The sequence below is a fragment of the Aquarana catesbeiana genome, linkage group LG09, assembly GCF_042186555.1.
Source record: "Aquarana catesbeiana isolate 2022-GZ linkage group LG09, ASM4218655v1, whole genome shotgun sequence".
In the NCBI taxonomy this organism is placed as follows: domain Eukaryota; kingdom Metazoa; phylum Chordata; class Amphibia; order Anura; family Ranidae; genus Aquarana; species Aquarana catesbeiana.
In genome coordinates, this window is record NC_133332.1 from 166,195,954 (window position 1) to 166,215,789 (window position 19,836).

Consider the following 19,836-nt stretch of genomic DNA (forward strand, 5'->3'; position numbering starts at 1 on the left):
CTTTTTTAGATTCGGTAGAGTTGTGAGGGATTAGAACACATGCCAAGTTTTTATTGTGCCCCGATAGTGAAATTCACATTGTTTGTGCTGGTCACCACTCTCCTGAGATTGAAAGTGATGGTAAAATCCAAAATATTGAGTTGTCACTAAAAGAAGAATAAAGAGACATTTTCCAATGCGGACACCCAGGGCCACTGATAAGGCAGTATAGCCAGCCCTCCTGTACTGGGCTCAGGCCCCATCAGTTCAAAAGGGGGCCAAGTCACCTGCTAAGCAGGAGGGCTGGCTGTACTGTCTTTTTGCAGACACCAATCCTCTTCTGCCTTCCCGTGTAACTCTGCCAGCTACTCCCTCTGGCTGCACTGCAGGGGAGTGGTTCTAGCTCATGCACACCTTCCATCTGCTGTCTGCCCCCCCCCCCCCCATGTGCCCCTTTCCCCGCAGTGCTGTTGGCTTCCCTCCTCTCCTGCCGGAAGCTGCTGCGGGCACACAGGGGGATGTTTCAGGGTGGAGAGCGGGGGAAGGGGCAAGTAAATATATAATTTATCAGCCCCTTCCTTTCCTGAATGAACACAATGAGTGATGGGTACCAATCACTCCTGTGTCCATTCATCACAGAAGCATAGTAAACTGTGCTTCAGTTTGTAAATGAGCAAGAAGCTCAAGAGCACTTCGAATTTGTTCATCTTCGCAACTGAGGCTGCAAAGAAAGAGACTGATAAATCTATGTCCTCGGTCACATCCTGCCAGGGGTGGGTGGGGGGCCATGTCAAATAGGCTGTATAGGGCCCCGTGATTTCTAACAGCAGCCCCAAAAACCTTTGTACATAACTGGAAATTTGACTTGAATGCAAGTTCCCTTTACCACACTTTACTCAATAGTAAATTAGGCCTAGGTTTACTTCACTTTATCACACATCATGGGTTAAGCAGACGCTACACCTCACTTTTTAAAGTGATACTAAAGTCTTAACTTTTTTTGTTTAACCACTTCAGCCCCGGAAGAATTTGCCCCCTTCCTGACCAGAGCACTTTTTGCGATTCGGCACTGCGTCATTTTAACTGAAAATTGCGCGGTCGTGCGATGTTGTACCCAAACAAAATTTACATCCTTTTTTCAGCACAAATAGAGGTTTCTTTTGGTGGTATTTGATCGCCTCTGTGGTTTTTATTTTTTGCGCTATAAATAAAAAAAGAGTGACAATTTTGAAAAAAACACATTATTTTTTACTTTTTGCTATAATAAATATCCCCTAAAAATATATAAAAAAATATTTTTTTTCCTCAGTTTAGGCTGATATGTATTCTTTTACATATTTTTGGTAAAAAAATCGCAATAAGTGTATATTGATTGGTTTGCGTAAAAGTTATAGCTTCTACAAAATAGGGAATGAGTTATAGCATTTTTATTATTATTTTTTTTTTTTTTACTAATAATGGCGGCGATCTGCGATTTTTATCATGACTGCGACATTATGGTGGACACATTGGACAATTTTGACACATTTTTGGGACGATTGGCATTAATACAGCGATCAATGCTATAAAATTGCATTGATTACTGTAAAAATGTCACTGGCAGTGAAGGGGTTAATACTAGGGGGCGATGGAGGGGTTAACTGTGTTCCCTGGGAGGTGATTCTAACTGAAGGGGGAGGGAACTAACTGGAGGAAGTGACGGATCGTGGTTCCTAGCTAATAGGAACACACGATCTGTCACTCCTGTTACACACACTCGTCCCTGTTCTGTCTCTCCTGCCCATGATTGGTCGTGGCCGGCGGTCATTGCGACCATCGGCCACGAGCACCGGCACCCCCGCTGTGCAGCGGGCATGCGCGTGCCTGCTATCCCAACCCCGCAAGCCAATGTATAGCTACAACGGCTTGCGCAGGGGAGCCAACCTGCCGCAGTATAACTGCGGCGGTTGGTCGGGAAGCATTAACAATAACAAACATGTTATACCTACCTGCTCTGTGCAGTGGTTTTCCACAGAGCAGCCCCGATCCTCCTCTTTTCTGGTTCCTCGCCGGCGCTCCTGGCCCCTCCCTAAATACAGGGACTAGAATTGTCTCCCTGTATTGTGTGCATCCATAGAAACACACAACCCTTTAGCCTAGAATGGCAAGATGCTTCTCTGCTCCTCCCCAAACCTCCCCTCAACCTTTTTCAAGCTAACAGACTGACTCCAGACTAAACTGTCCACTGTTAAATCCAAACTCTGGGAAATCTAAAACTTCCTCCTTGCAGTGGGGCTGCACACGCACTGCAAGAACTAATTGCTTGTTTAGGTCCAGGAGAGAGTAAAAGCATTTTGCTTACCTGATCCTCCACTCCTTAAACAGATGGCACTCCCCCATGCTCCAGCAGTGGACTGTTCCCTGGCATCATTGCGTCCAATGCAGCTCTGGCTCCCCTGTGTCAGTGAGCGGCAGCTACAGGGGAGAGCAGGGAGCACCAACATCAACTGGGACATGAGAGCCCATGTGTAACATCAGGGCTCCCAGAATTCCCAGGCATATAAACATAGAAACACAGCTGGATTTATGTCAGTAAAGCATATATTCTTCCTTATCCTCACTCTTCCACTACCCACGCTTTTCGCAGTGAACATCAGATAAAGTAACAGCTGACTCTTTACATGTTTATTTTTGTGCTTGGTGCTATATCTGACCCAGTATCAATCTGGGAATTGAAATGTTAATTTCATTCTAGGATATTAATTGATTTTTTATGGACTGTGAAAAATGTTTTTGTGGAACAAAGTACTCATTAAGCCGTGGGTGATTATTTGCACAAAGCTAAAATTCTGGACACACAAAGCAAAAGTCCTATGCATCCACGGTACATATCTCTTCTATGGCTAGCCATGATTATATGGATTTACACGGTAGCACATTATATCATGATTACAGGCCAATAATTCATGTAGTAGAGTCAGAAAAGCTGAATGCTCTGGGTTTCAGAAAATGCTGACATCAGGAGAACCCAATCAGCAGCAAAACACGTTTCTGCAACACATTGCAATGCTCTCGCTTAGTGTATGGTGCATTGCGATGCTGTGCATTGTAAATGGCACTTCAAAGCATTTTATAGGAATGACAACTCATGGCACACATATACCTGGCGTTGTAGTGTGCTGCCTTGCCAAAAAAGGGTTTACGTAAATGTTTTCCTCTGTTGTGGTGCCTTGGTGGCCCAGTCATAATCAATAGGCCATCCTAACACAGTGTATGTCAAAGCTTGCCATAACGCATGTTACCGCACAATGGAACACTTAAATGCGTGTAAATGAGCACTCATTTTTCTTACAATAGAAATATTTTTCTTCTACAGGTTTCTTGTAAACATAGGGGCTCCTTGATAAGTCTGAAAACAAAAGAATCTCTGCCATTTCTAAATATGTCAAATACTCACAATATGCCTGGTTACCAGAGACCTTGTCATTTTTGTGAAGAGTGTAAGTGGAATTTTTATTTGTAACAAAAAAGAAGTACTTACTTTTTTTGAAAAAAAATTAAAATAAATGTAATTAGTATCCTGACTTTAAGGCCCCTTTCACACTGTCGGACCGTTCAGGTCTGCCTGTCAGTTTGTTGGCGGACCTGAACGGGCGCTCCATGCTAGTCTATGGAGCGACGGATGTCAGCAGTGACATGTCCGCTGACATCCGACCCGGTCCGATCCGCTAAAATCAGACAGCTGGCCCTATGTTCGCATCCGTCCCTGGCAGATGCTGTCCGTTTTCGTCCGATCTCGCCATAGCAACCAGCGGCGCTCGATAAGCCCCTCCCCGCTCAGTGAGCAGAGAGGGACCTGTCATCGCCGGCTCAGCGGAGATCAGCGGAGAGATCTCCCGCTGAGCTGGCGGACAGAGGCGGACTCCGTGGCAGTGCATCCGCCTCGTGAGAATGAAGCCTTACGTTCGCATCCGTTCCTGGCAGATTGGATCGGGTGAGATCTGATGAAAACGAACATGCTGTCCTTTTTCGTCCAATCTCTCCATAGCAACCAGCGGCACTCGACAAGCCCCTCCCCGCTCAGTGAGCAGAGAGGGACCTGTCATCCGCCTTCTCAGCGGAGATCAGCGGAGAGATCTCCCGCTGAGTTGGCGGACAGAGGCGGACTCCGTGAAAGCAGATCCGGATAATGAGAATGAAGCCTTTGGGCCATGTTACACAGACAGCAAAGGGGCAGTAAAAACAAGCATTTGATCTGCATTTTTAGAACCCCCCAACCTCCAACCTAAATCCTAATATTGCAGCTGGACAGGGTGGCACACATGCCATGGCTGCATCAAATTTAACTCAACTTGCAGAGCTTGACAGGCTGCACCTCCTGTGAAACTCAGTCACTGACATCAATAGAAGCACGTTGCAATTGCAAAATCATCATTGAGATTTAAAATAAATGGACAGTTTAGGAGTCGACAGGCTGAATATCTGGCAGCCTCTGCTCTACCGGCCTCTGATAGGTCATCCACCGCTGATCCCTTTTCAAAGGGATAAACTGCTAACTTTGCAGCTGCTCCCATTCTAGCTTGTGGAATCAGCAGTCATCCATAAGTTTATGGCCCGTGCCACACCATAATGACAGGTACCAAGCCCTCATTATTTTACCTAGAAGGCCACCCCTTCCCTCCACCCACATGTGGAATGTAATGTGTCTGTGTCACTGGACTATGCTGTCAGCAGCAGTGTACACATGAATCACAGACATATGGTCCAATAGGCATGGTCAGGGATGCCACTTATCCTAACGGCACACTGGGTAAATCTTTTGGTGTGTGGAAAGGATGCAGGATCAGGGACTCTGCTGGAGCTGACATGGATGCTACATCATGTCTGATAGTGAGAGTACGTTTACCTGTACCCCCTCCTCCTCACTGGCCTCATCCTATGTCTTCTCGAAAACTAGCATTCTCCCCCAAGCAATCAAGAGCATATGCAACATCCCAGACTAAACACTGCCATGTTGTGTTGCAGCTTTATGCCCAGGGGACAGGTGAAACACTGCGCCAGAACTGCCAGATCTGCAGGGCCAGGCCGACAGCTGGCTCCCCCAAAACCATCTTTAACTAAGCAAGGTCATGTGTGACAACAGCACTAAGCTGCAGGTCACTCATTGTCTGGGGAAAAATCACACATCTACCCTGGCTTGCACATGTCCTCAACCTGGTGGTACAGTGGTTCGGTGAGGACCAACTCCCTTTCGTTAAATTAACAAGCCTTAAATTACCAGTTGCTATAAATCCCCTGCTGCTGAGTGATGCTACAGACTAAATTTTTAGGCTGGGTTCACACTAGTGTGAATTGGATGCAGATTCTCCGCATCCAATTCACAATAGCAGGAGATTGTGACCAGCTCTCTATGGAGCCGGTTCACATATCTCCGCTGCAGGAGTCCTGTGCATCTTTTGGTCCTTTTCAGGTTCAAATTCAGCCAAAAATTCAGGCTGAAATCGGACCTGAAACGGTGGACGCACCAGACCCATGCTATGAGCCGCATGCGGCTTAGATGTGAACCCAGCCTAAATTATCATTGCTCCCCCCACACATAAACAATAAATAATAGCTGCCACCATTACCAGCTACATCCACCTCTTCTGGCTTATTCTGGTGCTCCAGTAGGTGCAACACTAGATCTTTAGAGCTGAACTTCAGCTGCCAAATTTCTTATGTTTGCTGTAAGGAAAATACTGTCTTGCACCTTGTTGTTTATGGCCTGTTTTGATGCTCCAACACTAAAAAATATTTGTGGTTATTGTCTCTCAGATAATATACTCTGTTTATTTCACAATTAAACCTTTCTCGTCTCTACCTCATATATAAAGTGTATATGCTGTCTAGCCACTGATCAATATTTGTACATATTGTCTCTTAGATAATATACTCAGATTTTTTTTGCATAAAAAACCCTGCCTCATCTTTTTTATATTGCAGCATAACGAAGATGCTCACATACTGTCCAGCACGCTGAATGATATTTGTGGCTATTGTCTCTCAGGTAATAAAACACTCAAATTTTTCGGTTTGAAAATTTTTGTTGATTTTAAAAGGTTTACCAACTGTGTAGCCATGTGGGGGCAAAAGTTCAATGCATACATCATTAAAGACCCTAATGGCAGGTAACAGTAGATTAGTGTCTAGGACTAATATCCAAAGTCACTGGCTTGGAAGAAGAGATAAAAAAAGAGGAGAAGGGGGAAGAAAAGGACAGAAGAAGGTGGAGGAGGAGAACACCACTAATTCCACGCACGGACGGTCGGAATTTTGGCCCGCAAAAGACCGATGAGACTTTTTCGTCGGAAAATGTGACTGTGTGTATGCTCCATCGGTCTTTTGCTGGCGGAATTCCAGCCAGCAAAAGATTGAGAGCATGCTCTCAATTTTTCGGTCGGGAAAATTTCCTATCCTTAAATGCGATCGTCTGTGGCAATTCCGACGTGCAAATTCCCTACGCATGCTCGGAAACCATTCGACACATGCTCGGAAGCATTGAACGTCATTTTCTTGGCTCGTCGTAGTGTTGTACATCACCGTGTTCTTGACGGTCGTAATTTCAGAAAACGTTTGCGTGACCGTGTGTATGCAAGGCAAACTTGAGCGGAATCCCGTAGGAAAAGCCGTCATATCTTTTTCCGAAGAGAAAACCAATCGTGTGTACATGGCATAAGTGGAAGAGGGAGAGAGGGAAAACCTGGGGAAGAGAAGGAACTGGGGATTCTCATTTGGCTCATGTCTAAGCTAGATAGATGAACTCTATATAGCTTAGAAGGATTTAGGCTCTGTTCACACCCGAGCAGAGTGACTTTCAGGCGTTTTCATTTGAGAATCTGAGAAGTATATTACAAGTGTTTCAGAGGCATAATACAATCGTTTTACAGCTTCAGTGTGTTTTTGTTTAACCAATAGAAAGCTCTAGGAGGAAATTGGGGGTGGAGAGCTGCGGTTTGAGCAGAAAATGTGAGACAAATGTTCATAAAATGCTCAAGTCACAGATTTTTAGGCATTTCTATTGAAGTCTATGGGGCCAAAAATGCTTGTAATCTGCCAAAAAGAAGCCCATATACTTTTTTGAGTGACAGGCATTTTGCTTCAGGCGACAGAATGCTCACATGAATGGGATTTGACTTGTTTAGCATTTTAGAACTACAAGCTTTAAACAGAAAATTGCTCAGGTGTGAATGGGGCCTTAGGGCAAAAGTAAGCCAGTTTTTCAAAAACAGACTGACAGTCTTGAAGAATACTGGACATCTTTTCATTATTTTCAAGCTCAGGCTATGGTTTGTTTGCCTGCTAAGAAACGATAGGTGGCCAGTTTCTTTTGGGAGATGGTGGAATGGTGTGATGTAAGAAGGCTAACCTTGGGTCTCTCTGAACAGTAACAGGAAATAAAGTTAGTTAGAATGTCAAATATTCAAGACCAAAAAAGGGTAATCTCGGGCATGGCCGCTAAATGTATAGAACGTCACTCTGCAGGGCCACAGCCTTGAAGCATTTGTCACTGTAGGGTGGAACTGCTTTTGCGATGTGCACAGGGACCCAGTACCACACCAACAGCACATTATAGGCTAATTCTAGGATGGTCCTGTTAAAAGACCATTTAGCTCAGGTACTCAGGACCAGACTTTCTGCTAGTCCTCCAGATCAACCAAGAAACTGCAGTTGAGTAAAAAAATTGTGATGAGTTTAGGAGAACCCAGCAAATTCAGGCAGATTCTCTTCAAAACTGATTTTGCATACATTTGGTGTATTCAGTGTATCCGATAAGTATGGAAACCCAATATTTAGATAGGAGATAGCTATAGTGTTCTTTTTGGAGCGTTGCATGATGTTCCTGTAAAACTGGCCACTCTGGTAAATGATTAGGGGTAAGAAAGTGGTGCACATGAAAAAAAATATTGGTTGTCTACCAGGAAAAGGTCTGTCTATAGTTTTTAGATTTGCTGTGGCTGTTGATTCCATAGGTCAATTCAGCCTATTGATAATTGATAAAAAATCAGATGCAGCCAAAACTACCGAAATAAGCCTTTTTTAAAGTTGAAATTATTAAGATTGAGTGATGTTGCTGTATTTAGGCCACATTAAAGGTAAAAGTTGAACAATCTTTTCCACATCTTAAAGAGCATCTCTCATGCAAGTAATTTAAAGGATTGATGCTTTTCCCATGTGGCCCTTGAAGCCATATTAAAAGAAACCTCTCACAATCTGGGTTTCTAAACATTTTTTATGCTTGGTAACTGTCTCCATGGCATTGCCCAGCTACCCATGCCTTTTTGCTAATAGCTTGCCTATTAGCCTTAAAAACTTCATAACTTTGTCACCAAGATTCACCCCCACAAACTTTAATGGAAATTGCTGCTAAGATTGGGTTTTGTTAATTACTTCTCAGCAGTCATGTACATTTTTGGCTCTACTATATCTTTGGGCAACCTTTGGATTGTTTTGACCCATTATTTTTACAGACAGTAACCCATAGCTTGCAATTGTCCCTCGGTTGGAAGCATAGACATTCTTTTAGAATTGAATCCCTCTGTCTCTGTGTTCTTCTTCTCTCCCCATATATCTCTATTCTAGGTATAAATAAATACACACTTTGTATGTGAAAAGTGTTTATACTGCACCCACGGTTTCATTCAACTCAACTTTTAAATTATTGCATTGGGTATTGTTAAAGGTAGTAAAATAAAAATACTGCACTGGGTATCGTTCAACAGTAGTTTAATGAAAATAATGATAAAAAAAAGCACCAGTGACTTTAGCTGTTTTTTGTTTTGTTTTGTTTAACAATTGTGGCTGTTGTCTATATTTTGCACTGAAAATTGTCCTTCTTACCCTCTAAAGTTGGAAGATGTGGTAGCCCAGGTTTGTGTGAGGTATAACAAAGGAAAAAAAAAGAATATATATATATATATATATATATATATTTTTTTTTAATTATTTTATTAAGGTGTGTGGAAAAAACTATTTAACTTTACACTTAAAGTTGAACTATGGGCAAAACTTTTTAATCCATATTTTGGATTGAGCAAGCAAGGGTTATAACTCCTGTCAGATTTTTTTTTCGCCATCTGTGTCCCATGTTGGAGATTTACCTTCACTTTCTGTCCCATAGCCAAACGGGGAGTGAGAGGAAAACCCTGCAAATTAACCACTTGACGACCGGCGCACGACGATGTACGTCGACCCCCCCCCCCGGTGCCTGCGGCGGTCGTCAAATCCTCCCCGGCGATCGGTGGTGAGGGGGAGGCCATCCATTCGTGGCCCCCCCCTCCCAGCCAATGGGATCATTTCCCTGCCTCTGTATTGTACACATAGGCAGACGAAATGATGTCATCTCTCCTCGGCTCGGCATTTTCTGTTCCGGTGCCGAGGAGAGAAGACTGAAATGTGAGTGCACAACACACACACATACAGTAGAACATGCCAGGCATACAATACACCCCCGATCCCCCCCCCGATTACCCCCCGACCCCCCCATCACCCCCCCCCCCTTAACACTGACACCAAGCAGGTTTTTTTTTTTTTTTTGATTACTGCATGGTGTCAGTTTGTGACAGTTACTGTGGTGGGACAGTTAGTATTAGCCCCCTTTAGGTCTAGGGTACCCCCCCTAACCCCCCCAATAAAGTTTTAACCCCTTGATCACCCCCCGTCGCCAGTGTCGCTAAGCGATCATTTTTCTGATCGCTGTATTAGTGTCACTGGTGACGCTAGTTAGGGACGTAAATATTTAGGTTCGCCGTCAGCGTTTTATAGCGACAGGGACCCCCATATACTATCTAATAAATGTTTTAACCCCTTGATTGCCCCCTAGTTAACCCTTTCACCACTGATCACCGTATAACTGTTACGGGTGACGCTGGTTAGTTTGTTTATTTTTTATAGTGTCAGGGCACCCGCCATTTATCACCGAATAAAGGTTTTGCCCCCTGATCGCCCGGCGGTGATATGCGTCGCCCCAGGCAGCGTCAGATTAGCGCCAGTACCGCTAACACCCACGCACGCAGCATACACCTCCCTTAGTGGTATAGTATCTGAACGGATCAATATCTGATCCGATCAGATCTGTACTAGCGTCCCCAGCAGTTTAGGGTTCCCAAAAACGCAGCGTTATCGGGATCAGCCCAGATACCTGCTAGCACCTGCGTTTTGCCCCTCCGCCCGGCCCAGCCCAGCCCAGCCCACCCAAGTGCAGTATCGATCGATCACTGTCACTTACAAAACACTAAACACATAACTGCAGCGTTCGCAGAGTCAGGCCTGATCCCTGCGATCGCTAACAGTTTTTTTGGTAGCGTTTTGGTGAACTGACAAGCACCAGCCCCAGGCAGCGTCAGGTTAGTGCCAGTAGCGCTAACACCCACGCACGCACCGTACACCTCCCTTAGTGGTATAGTATCTGAACGGATCAATATCTGATCTGATCAGATCTATACTAGCGTCCCCAGCAGTTTAGGGTTCCCAAAAACGCAGTGTTAGCGGGATCAGCCCAGATACCTGCTAGCACCTGCGTTTTGCCCCTCCGCCCAGCCCACCCAAGTGCAGTATCGATCGATCACTGTCACTTACAAAACACTAAACACATAACTGCAGCATTCGCAGAGTCAGGCCTGATCCCTGGGATCGCTAACAGTTTTTTTTGGTAGCGTTTTGGTGAACTGGCAAGCACCAGCGGCCTAGTACACCCCGGTCGTAGTCAAACCAGCACTGCAGTAACACTTGGTGACGTGGCGAGTCCCATAAGTGCAGTTCAAGCTGGTGAGGTGGCAAGCACAAGTAGTGTCCCGCTGACACCAAGAAGAAGATAAACAGGCCCGTCGTGCCCATAATGCCCTTCCTGCTGCATTCGCCAATCCTAATTGGGAACCCACCACTTCTGCAGCGCCCGTACTTCCCCCATTCACATCCCCAACCAAATGCAGTCGGCTGCATGAGAGGCATTTTCTTTATGTCCTCCCGAGTACCCCTACCCAACGAACCCCCCAAAAAAGATGTTGTGTCTGCAGCAAGCGCGGATATAGGCGTGACACCCGCTATTATTGTCCCTCCTGTCCTGACAATCCTGGTCTTTGCATTGGTGAATGTTTTGAACGCTACTATTCACTAGTTGAGTATTAGCGTAGGGTACAGCATTGCACAGACTAGGCACGCTTTCACAGGGTCTCCCAAGATGCCATCACATTTTGAGAGACCCGAACCTGGAACCGGTTACAGTTATAAAAGTTAGTTACAAAAAAAAGTGTAAAAAAAAAAAAAAAAATAGTTGTCGTGTTATTGTTCTCTCTCTCTACTCTCTCTCTATTGTTCTGCTCTTTTTTACTGTATTCTATTCTGCAATGTTTTATTGTTATTATGTTTTATCATGTTTGCTTTTCAGGTATGCAATTTTTTATACTTTACCGTTTACTGTGCTTTATTGTTAACCATTTTTTTGTCTTTGGGTACGCCATTCACGACTTTGAGTGGTTATACCAGAATGATGCCTGCAGGTTTAGGTATCATCTTGGTATCATTCTTTTCAGCCAGCGGTCGGCTTTCATGTAAAAGCAATCCTAGCGGCTAATTAGCCTCTAGACTGCTTTTACAAGCAGTGGGAGGGAATGCCCCCCCCCCACCGTCTTCCGTGTTTTTCTCTGGCTCTCCTGTCTCAACAGGGAACCTGAGAATGCAGCCAATGATTCAGCCAGCTGACCATAGAGCTGATCAGAGACCAGAGTGGCTCCAAACATCTCTATGGCCTAAGAAACCGGAAGCTACGAGCATTTCATGACTTAGATTTTGCCGGATGTGAACAGCGCCATTGGGAAATTGGGAAAGCATTTTATCACACCGATCTTGGTGTGGTCAGATGCTTTGAGGGCAGAGGAGAGATCTAGGGTCTAATAGACCCCAATTTTTTCAAAAAAGAGTACCTGTCACTACCTATTGCAATCATAGGGGATATTTACATTCCCTGAGATAACAATAAAAATGATTAAAAAAAAATTAAAATGAAAGGAACAGTTTAAAAATAAGATAAAAAAGCAAAAAAATAATAAAGAAAAAAAAAAAAAAGCACCCCTGTCGCCCCCTGCTCTCGCGCTAAGGCGAACGCAAGTGGCGGTCTGTCGTCAAACGTAAACAGCAATTGCACCATGCATGTGAGGTATCACCGCGAAGGTCGGATCGAAGGCAGTAATTTTAGCAGTAGACCTCCTCTGTAAATCTAAAGTGGTAACCTGTAAAGACTTTTAAAGGCTTTTAAAAATGTATTTATTTTGTTGCCACTGCACGTTTGTGCGCAATTGTAAAGCATGTCATGTTTGGTATCCATGTACTCGGCCTAAGATCATCTTTTTTATTTTATCAAACATTTGGGCAATATAGTGTGTTTTAGTGCATTAAAATTTTAAAAAGTGTGTTTTTTCCCCCAAAAAATGCGTTTGAAAAATCGCTGCGCAAATACTGTGTGAAAAAAAAAAATGAAACACCCACCATTTTATTCTGTAGGGCATTTGCTTTAAAAAAATATATAATATTTGGGGGTTCAAAGTAATTTTCTTGCAAAAAAAAATAATTTTTTCATGTAAACAAAAAGTGTCAGAAAGGGCTTTGTCTTCAAGTGGTTAGAAGAGTGGGTGATGTGTGACATAAGCTTCTAAATGTTGTGCATAAAATGCCAGGACAGTTCAAAACCCCCCCCCCCAAATGACCCCATTTTGGAAAGTAGACACCCCAAGCTATTTGCTGAGAGTCATGTCGAGTCCATGGAATATTTTATATTGTGACACAAGTTGCGGGAAAGAGACAAATTTTTTTTTTTTTTTGCACAAAGTTGTCACTAAATGATATATTGCTCAAACATGCCATGGGAATATGTGAAATTACACCCCAAAATACATTCTGCTGCTTCTCCTGAGTACGGGGATACCACATGTGTGAGACTTTTTGGGAGCCTAGCCGCGTACGGGACTCCGAAATCCAAGCACTGCCTTCAGGCTTTCTAAGGGCGTACATTTTTGATTTCACTCTTCACTGCCTATCACAGTTTCGGAGGCCATGGAATGCCCAGGTGGCACAACCCCCCCCCAAATTACCCCATTTTGGAAAGTAGACACCCCAAGCTATTTGTTGAGAGGTATAGTGAGTATTTTGCAGACCTCACTTTTTGTCACAAAGTTTTGAAAATTGAAAAAAGAAAAAAAAATGTTTTTTCTTGTCTTTCTTCATTTTCAAAAACAAATGAGAGCTGCAAAATACTCACCATGCCTCTCAGCAAATAGCTTGGGGTGTCTACTTTCCAAAATTGGGTCATTTGGGGAGGTTTTGTGCCACCTGGGCATTCCATGGCCTCCGAAACTGTGATAGGCAGTGAAGAGTGAAATCAAAAATTTACACCCTTAGAAATCCTGAAGGCGGTGATTGGTTTTCGGGGCCCCGTACGCGGCTAGGCTCCCAAAAGGTCCCACACATGTGGTATCCCCATACTCAGGAGAAGCAGCTAAATGTATTTTGGGGTGCAATTCCACATATTCCCATGGCCTGTGTGAGCAATATATCATTTAGTGACAACTTTGTGCAAAAAATAAATAAATAAATAAAAATGTGTCACTTTCCCGCAACTTGTGTCAAAATATAAAATATTCCATGGACTCAACATGCCTCTCAGCAAATAGCTTGGGGTGTCTACTTTCCAAAATGGGGTCATTTGGGGGGGTTTGTGCCATCTGGGCATTTTATGGCCTTCAAAACTGTGATAGGTAGTGAGGAGTGAAATAAAAAATGTACGCCCTTAGAAATCCTGAAGGCGGTGATTGGTTTTCGGGGCCCCGTACGTGGCTAGGCTCCCAAAAAGTCCCACACATGTGGTATCCCCGTACTCAGGAGAAGCAGCTGAATGTATTTTGGGGTGCAATTCCACATATGCCCATGGCCTGTGTGAGCAATATATCATTTAGTGACAACTTTTTGTAATTTTTTTTTTTTTTGTCATTATTCAATCACTTGGGACAAAAAAAATAAATATTCAATGGGTTCAACATGCCTCTCAGCAATTTCTTTGGGGTGTCTACTTTCCAATATGGGGTCATTTGGGGGGGTTTTGTACCGCCCTGCCATTTAGCACCTCAAGAAATGACATAGGCAGTCATAAACTAAAAGCTGTGTAAATTCCAGAAAATGTACCCTAGTTTGTAGACGCTATAACTTTTGCGCAAACCAATAAATATACGCTTATTGACTTTTTTTTACCAAAGACATATGGCCGAATACATTTTGGCCTAAATGTATGACTAAAATTGAGTTTATTGGATTTTTTTTATAACAAAAAGTAGAAAATATCATTTTTTTTCAAAATTTTCGGTCTTTTTCCGTTTGTAGTGCAAAAAATAAAAACCGCAGAGGTGATCAAATACCATCAAAAGAAAGCTCTATTTGTGGGAAGAAAAGGACGCAAATTTCGTTTGGGTACAGCATTGCATGACCGCGCAATTAGCAGTTAAAGCGACGCAGTGCCAAATTGGAAAAAGACCTCTGGTCCTTAGGCAGCATAATGGTCCGGGGCTAAAGTGGTTAAGGGAGCTCCTTTGGGACCCCCAGGTCACCAGAACTAGTGTCCCCATTGGAAGATTTCCCTACTATTACTTTTCTGGGGACAACCTAAAATTTAGGATTTTCTTTTAATGACAATGACTTTCAATGCTAAAGGTAAACAGGACAAATAGAGAGGGTGAATCTCCTTAACAGGGACATAGACAGCAAAAAACTGACAAGCATTCTAATCCATCTCCACTCTATTCAAAAATAAGAAAGAAAGTTTTGCCTTTAGATATACTTTAATAGTGAACTGAGACAGGTGTGATAAGCTGCAGAATTTTCAGTAAACCAAAGTCTAAGCTTTGTGTCTGTCTGCTTCTCAGGGAGCTTTTCTGATCCTGTCAGACCATTTTTAAGACACTCTTATTACTTATATTGTCACCTTGACATTTTGGATACCCCCCAGCCACATTTTAGTTGCCATGGTGCAAAATATTGTCATTGCTCTTGCACTGGCAGCAACTAGGTACTAGATTGTTACAGCAGTAATAACAAATCATGTTTTCCTTTTCTCTTACTGTATATATGCATTTTATATTTAAAATATGACACATTGGAGTAGTGATCACAGCTGACATTGGATTTCTGTTTCACACAATTGGCACATTGTAAACATTTTAGTATCCCTCTCCACGTGCCAGGGGAAATTATACCAGGGTCTGTATTGACAGGCTTTGGGTATGCATCGTTGGCAAGTGCAACTTGCCTTTGACATATGTTTGAGGTGGTTCTGAGATTATTTAAAGAAGTAGAATTCCAGGCATGATATATTTTTACATAGTTAGATTGGTCCAGCTTGGACTAATGTAAGGCTTACTTCACATGGACTTCAGCTTGCATAAGAGCAGCGTGAACAGCAAGCTTTCATAAAACTTTCAGTAAGCTTTGAGCAGATTTCTCTAAGCCTTTAAAGTATCCTTCAGCTTCTGATTGGAAACACACTGCTCAAAAAATTAAAGGAACACTTTTTAATCAGAGTATAGCATCAAGTCAATTAAACTTCTGGGGTATTGATCTGGTCAGTTAAAGGAGTTGTAAAGGAAGAACAGGGGTGGGGCCAAACTGCAGCTCCGTGTCTAAATGGACACACGGAGCTGCAGCTCGGCTCGGGTGCCCACATAGCAAGCTGCTTGCTGTGTGGGCATTCAACAGGAGGGAAGGGCCAGGAGCAGAAAAGAGTGACCCGAGAAGAGGAGGATCCAGGCTGCCCTGTGCAAAATCAGTGCAACAGAGCAGGTACTGTAAGTTATTTAATTAAAAAAAAAAAACAACAAAAAAATAGACTTTTAATCAGTTTCAGCTGCTTTGGTGTTAATGAAATTATCACAGGTGCACTAGATGGGCAACAATGAGACGACCTCAAAAACAAAAATGGTTTTACAGGTGGCGGCCACTGACATTGTTTTCCCCTACTAATCTTTTCTGACTGTTTTTCACTAGTTTTGTATTTGGATAGGGTCAGTGTCACTACTGGTAGCATGAGGCGATACCTAGACCCTACAGAGGTTGCACAGACAGTCCAACTCCCCCAGGATGGCACATCATAACGTGCCATTGCCAGAAGGTTTGCTGTGTCTCCCAGCACAGTCTCCACAGCACAGGAGCATGGAGGAGATTTCAGGAGACAGGCAGTTACTCTAGGAGAGCTGGACAGGGCTATAGAAGGTCCTTAACCGACCAGCAGGACTGGTATCTGCTCCTTTGAGCATGGAGGAACAGAATGAGCATTGCCAGAGCCCTACAAAATGACCTTCAGTAGGCCAATGGTGTGAATGTCTCTGACAAAACAATCAGAAACAGACTTCATGAGAACACTAGATTTAGCAGGTCCACCATGGCACCCTGTGCTTTTCACAAATGAGAGCAGGTTCACCCTAAGCACATGTGACAGACGTGAAAGGGTCTGGAGAAGCCATGGAGAACGTTATGCTGTCTGTATCAGCGTTCAGCGTGACCCGTTTAGTGGTGGGTCAGTGATGGTCTGGGGAGGCATATGCATTGAGGGACGCACAGATCTCTACAGACTAGACAATGGCACCCTGACTGCCATTAGGTATCGGGATGAAATCCTTAGACCCATTGTCTGACAGTGCAGTGGGTCCTGGGTTCCTCCTGGTGCACAACAATGCCCAGCCTCATGTCGCGAGAGTATGCAGCCAGTTTCTGCAGGATGAAGGAATTAATACCATTGATACCATGCTCACCTGACCTAAATCCAATAGAACACCTCTGGGACAATATACTTTGGTCCATCAGATGCTGCCAGGTTGCACCTTAGTTTGTTCAGGAGCACAGTGATGCCCTGGTCCAGATCTGGGAGGAAATACCCCAGGACACCATCATGCTCATTAGTAGCATGCCCTGACGTTGTCAGGCATGCAAACAAGCACATGGGGGCCATACAAACTACTAAGTGCTGTATTGAGCTGCTGCAATAAAATTTCAGCAAATTGGACCAGCCTGCTGCATCATTTTTTCACTTTGATTTTCAGGATGTCTTAATTCAGCCCTCTGTAGGTTGATCATTTTCATTTCCATAAAAAGATGTGGCATCCTTTCGTTCCTAACACATTACCCAGTCCATATCAGTATAGATATCCAGCATTATATTTTTCCCCATTGAGATCTGATGTGTTTTCAAAGTGTTCCTTTAATTGTTTTGAGCAGTGTATTATATACAGATCACTTTAAACAAGCTGCTAGCAAGTTTCTGCAGGCTTTCAGCATGCTTCAAGCCATGCTGAAGCCTGCTACAGCAGCAATTTGTTTAGGGTGGCAATCAGCACTCCTTTTAGGATCTATGTTAAAATGTTTGTTAACCTAAAAAATATATTGATCCTGTTCCTTTAAAGCATTTTATACAGCACAGTGCTTGTGCTGTGAAATTTGGCCCCTTCTATCACCTAAAAAAACTGGCTGATCCTGCAAGTTTCTGCCCTCCCCTCTGTAAACTGACCACGGTATATCATGGCTGCTGAGCCCTGACACTGTGGTCAGTTTTTGTGCCTCAATTGCCTCAATTGTCCACCGCTATCTGCAGGTCTCCTGCGTCTCCCCCTGTCCTCCTCCCCTCTCCCCTCCCTGCCTGTCTGCTCCTGTGTCACTGCCCGCTCCCTCCCCTCCTGCTGCTAAGGTTACTTTAAATAATTTATACTATTCTCTCTGTTTAATAATCCTTTGTGTCTGTGTTTTATAAAAATAAGCCGTTCTTTACCTTATCTCAGAGCGCCGCTTGGCACTCACGTGACCCGCCGCCTCTTACCCTCCTCTCCTCCCTGCCTCCCAACTGATGTCTGCGGGGGTTTCTTGGCCCTGCCTGCTGCAGCTGTCAGATGGGGAGAGCAGAGAGGCAGCGGGTCACGTGTGCACTGAGCGGCACTTTAAGATAAGGTAAAGAATGGCTTATTTTTATAAAACACAGATGCAGGGGCACAAAGGATTATTAAACAGAGAGAATGGTATAAAGTACATAAAATGGCTTAACAACCACTTTAAGCATTTACAAACTGGAGCTGAATGGTACTTTCAAAGCTACAACAAAACTTGCTAAAAGCTCTGCAAATCCTTTTTAAAAGCTTGCTATTCACACAAAAGGCCTAACTATGCAAATATCATGCCTGGCCAATGCCCCAAGAAGCTGGAAAATGCTTTGCATTTTATAAGTCAGGGGTCTCCAAACTTTCTAAACAAAGAGCCAATTCACTGTCCTTCACAATTTAGGGGGGCCGGACTGTGGTCATTGGGAGTAGAAAAGGTCCCAACATTAGTGGGACATAGATAATGTCCTATTGTTTGTTTCAGTGGGAGTAATTGTGCCCCATCAGTGGTGTCAGTGGGAGGAACTGTGCTCCATTGTTGGGGTCACTGGGCCCCATTGTTGTTGTCACTGTGAGGAATTGTGCCCCATCATTGGGGTCACTAGGCCCCATTGTTGGTGTCACTGGAGAGAAATTGTGCCCCATCGTTGGTGTCATTGGGAGGTATTGAGTCCCTTCATTGGTGTCAGTGGGAGGAATAATGCCCCATTGTTGGTTTCAGTGAAAGAAACAGTGCCCCAAGGGCTGGATAAAAACAAGCAAAGGGCCGCATCTGGCCTCCGGGCAGCAGTTTGGAGACCACTGTTCTAAATGAATGCAGAGCATTTATTCGATTGGACAGGGTGTTCTCATCCAATCAGAGAACACTTTGCATTCATTTAGAAAACAAAAAGCATTCTCTGAATGGCGTCTGTGTTGAACAGTTGACCTCATGTATTCACAATGCATTAGTCAGGCCACTCAGTAGGGGACCTAGAAGCAAGTGGAGATTAAAAAAATAGTGGTATCTACTTCAGGGATCTCCAGCTTCCAGGGGCATTAGCCAGGTATGATACTGCATATGCATAGTTATATTGGTCCAAGCTGGATCAGTGAAACTATGTAAAAATATTCCATGCCTATAATTATTCTTTAAAAATGATTGCAGGTGCAATTCATCTGCATTTGACCTCTAAGCTGCTTTTACATCCATATAGATCTGTATGGAATGAGAAGAGTTCTGATGTGAAGAAAATCTCACTGACAAAGGAATTAAAACTGAATAGGTCAAGCAGTAAATCAAGCAAGATTGCTAATATTAAAAAGTCTAGGATAGATTGATGAATTTGTTAGGTGCAAACCATTAGTAGGCTATAAACATAAAGCTAATAAAGCCAAAAGCAAGTACACACTGTAATTCTAGTTCACAGGTCCATGTCACAATAGCACATTTGCGAGATTTGAGGAAGCTCTGCACATTATCTCTGGGGATCAGTAGCTGGCTACAGAGTTCTTGCTGTACCTAACTGCAGTTCCAATCTGAGCAACTACAAAACACTTGTGATAGTAGCCATCAGGAAGGAATATTCGGAGGGGAAAACAGCTGCCCGGTCATACACTAAAGCAGGGATATGCAATTAGCGGACCTCCAGCTGTTGCAAAACTACAAGTCCCATCATGCTTCTGCCTCTGGGTGTAGTTCTGCACCAGCTGGAGGTCCGCTAAATGCATATCCCTGCACTAAAGGAAGGAGGAACGATAGGAGGAGTACCCTAGAGCAGTGGTCATCAACCCTGTCCTCAGGGCCCACTAACAGGCCAGGTTTGCAAGATAACTGAAATACATCACAGGTGATATAATTTGCTGCTCAGTGATTGCAGTATTCTAGTCTGCATCTCCCCAAGGTAATACATAAAACCTGGCCTGTTAGTGAGCCCTGAGGACAGGGTTGATGACCACTGCC

General features: G+C 43.8%; 1 protein-coding gene across 1 annotated transcript in view; it reads left to right on the forward strand.

Moving 5' to 3' along the window:
* The first annotated feature begins 5,957 nt into the window (after positions 1-5,957).
* AMMECR1 (AMMECR nuclear protein 1) overlaps positions 5,958-19,836 on the forward strand; it is a 275,716-nt gene continuing 261,837 nt past the window's right edge. The window contains exon 1 of the mRNA XM_073599365.1: positions 5,958-6,004. The gene's annotated coding sequence lies outside the window, so the exon portion shown is untranslated. The remainder of the gene's footprint in view (positions 6,005-19,836) is intronic.